General features: G+C 39.2%; 1 non-coding gene across 1 annotated transcript; it reads left to right on the plus strand.

Annotated features, from left to right (window-relative positions):
• Nucleotides 1–386: 386 nt before the first annotated feature.
• On the plus strand, nt 387–493 carry LOC141681421 (small nucleolar RNA R71). Its single transcript, XR_012558856.1, has one exon. It is a non-coding gene; the product is annotated as a small nucleolar RNA R71 (small nucleolar RNA).
• Nucleotides 494–2,577: the final 2,084 nt, after the last annotated feature.

Consider the following 2,577-nt stretch of genomic DNA (forward strand, 5'->3'; position numbering starts at 1 on the left):
GGTTGCTGCGATCGCTGGAAGTTGCTCACGAAGCCGATTCACTAGAAATTATGCACTGATCAGTCTCATGGGCACCAACATAACGCTCACAGACACTTACGATTTGATTTACTCCATATTTAGCCAAAGTGTCTACCTTCATCGTCAAAGCCTTAAGTTGGGCAGCGATAGCAGTAGCTGCATCCAATTCCAGAATTCCTACAACTTTCCCTTGAGTCAGTCTCTGGGAAGGATTCTGGTACTCATTAGCAGCCATCGGTTTAATAAGTTCATAAGCCTCATCGTAGCTCTTAGCCCACAAGGCTCCTCCTGATGCTGCATCAAGCATGGGTCTAGAAGTAGCACCCAATCCATTATAGAAGCAATTAATAATCATCCAATCAAGCATGCCATGGTGTGGGCACTTCCTTAGCATCTATTTATATCGATCCCAAGCCTCACACAGAGATTCCCCTGTTTGCTGAGCAAACTGGGTAAGAGCAATCCTGATTGCAGCAGTCTTCGCCATGGGGAAGAATTTAGTGAGAAACTTTCACGCAAGATCCTCCCAAGTGGTGATAGATCCTGCTGGCAGAGAGTGTAACCAGCACTTAGCCTTGTCCCTCGGAGAGAATGGGAACAGGCGTGGCTTGATAGCGTCTTCAATCACATCATTGAATTTAAAAGTGTCGCAGATCTCGATGAAATCCCTGATGTGCATATTGGGGTCTTCAGTAGGAGAACCCCCAAACTGAACTGAGTTTTGTATCATCTGAATCGTGTTTGACTTGATCTCAAAAGTGTTAGCCCTGATGGTCGGTCTGATGATGCTTGACTGAATGTCATTAATCTTAGGCTGAGAATAGTCCATCAAAGCCTTCAGATTTTCTGCTTGATCTCCCATTGCTACTACAACTGGTTCTTCGACTTTCTCTTCTTCTTATACCTTCTTTTCTTCCTCAAAAACTTCCTTATGAACTACCATAACTTCTTCCTCGGCTTTATCCAATGTTCTCTTAAGAGTACGCGAACGCGTATGATACACCCTCGCTAGAGTACCTGAAATAAGGCAAGGAAATAGATAAGTAACAATGTCTGAGTCAATGAACTTTAACGACCACTGATGGAAAGCACATAAACTATCAATTAACACTGCAGTTCCCGGCAGCGGCGCCAAAAACTTGTTAGTCGCTAAACACACGCTAATAATACACGCAAGTATACGAGTTCGCAAGTAGTATAGAATCTTTTCTAGTTCGTTCCCACAGAGACTGTATTGGTTAACTAAGTAATTCACACACTTAAGCAACAATGTATGATTATTATTCAATGCTAAGACGATAACTAATTGAGGTTGTTTATAACTAAAAATTAAACTAATAATTATAACTACGAGAAATAAGATTAATTGAATTAATAAATATGACAAACATGGGATTCTAACTTCATTAAATACTTCATTCAATAGCCTTACTGATCTTAACCTTAGCATGCAATGGTGATGACACTAATCAGATAACATGAAACTGATAAACGCCAAATTTCATTGCACGAGTACCATACTACCAGACATCCACAAAAGAGATAGAAGCTGAATAGACACCAATTATATTGAGACCCTATATGTCTATAGAATTTGACAACATAAAGGTTTAAGCACAAGTTATCTATCTTGATTATAAAGGGCAAGTAAGATGGTTAAAATTAACTACAAATCATGCATAACAAATACATGAACCTATGCTAGCATGGCAAGTTCTAAATCCTTAAATTCACTTTCGCTTCATTAAGAATTAACACACTATCTTATAAGTTCGCGACGCTCATAAAATGAATATGCACAACCATTACGAGGATATCATACAATCACCACATACTAAGGCATCAAACAATTTAACTAAAGAAATTCATAAATAAATCCCCTAGAACCCCACAATAATGATTAGCCCATAATCGGACTCATTATCAACACGGGTTCCGATGAAAGCATGGTATATAAAACGTAGTCTTTATAACGAATAATTAAAACCAAGTACAAACAAGAGTATAGGTTCAAAGAAACAAAAAACGAGCATCCAAGATTACAACTCAAAACAAAAATTCACAAGAATAAACTAGATCGTCTTCGCCTTTGTTGAATTGTGCTATAGGTCTCTTGTCGTCTTCTCCTTGTGCTCTGGTAAGTCTTCTTCTTAAAAAATGATCTTGAGTTATCAATATATAGCAGTCCAATCAGCCCAAGAGTCCAGAAAATAGAATTACAATAGAATCAAGATTTTATTATCCCGACACGGCGCGGCGACACGCTTCATCAGCGCGGGCACGCTGCCTTCCTTTACTTCGGCGCAGCCGTGCGCTAGTTCAGCGCGGGCATACTGGGCTTCTGCCAAAATTGACTTCTTTCATTTTTCTTGCAGATTCGAGCCGGTCTTCGCGAGCTTTTATTCCAACAACACCGAGACACTATATTAACACCAAAATAATGTTAATTCACCTAATTACCTAGACAATGCCTGAAATGCAAAAACACTAGAAAATACGTTAAAACACTTAACAACTTGAGTACAAATGCACCAATCCAAAGCTTATTAGAGCATT

This window comes from Apium graveolens, chromosome 8 (genome assembly GCF_009905375.1).
Source record: "Apium graveolens cultivar Ventura chromosome 8, ASM990537v1, whole genome shotgun sequence".
In the NCBI taxonomy this organism is placed as follows: Eukaryota; Viridiplantae; Streptophyta; class Magnoliopsida; order Apiales; family Apiaceae; genus Apium; species Apium graveolens.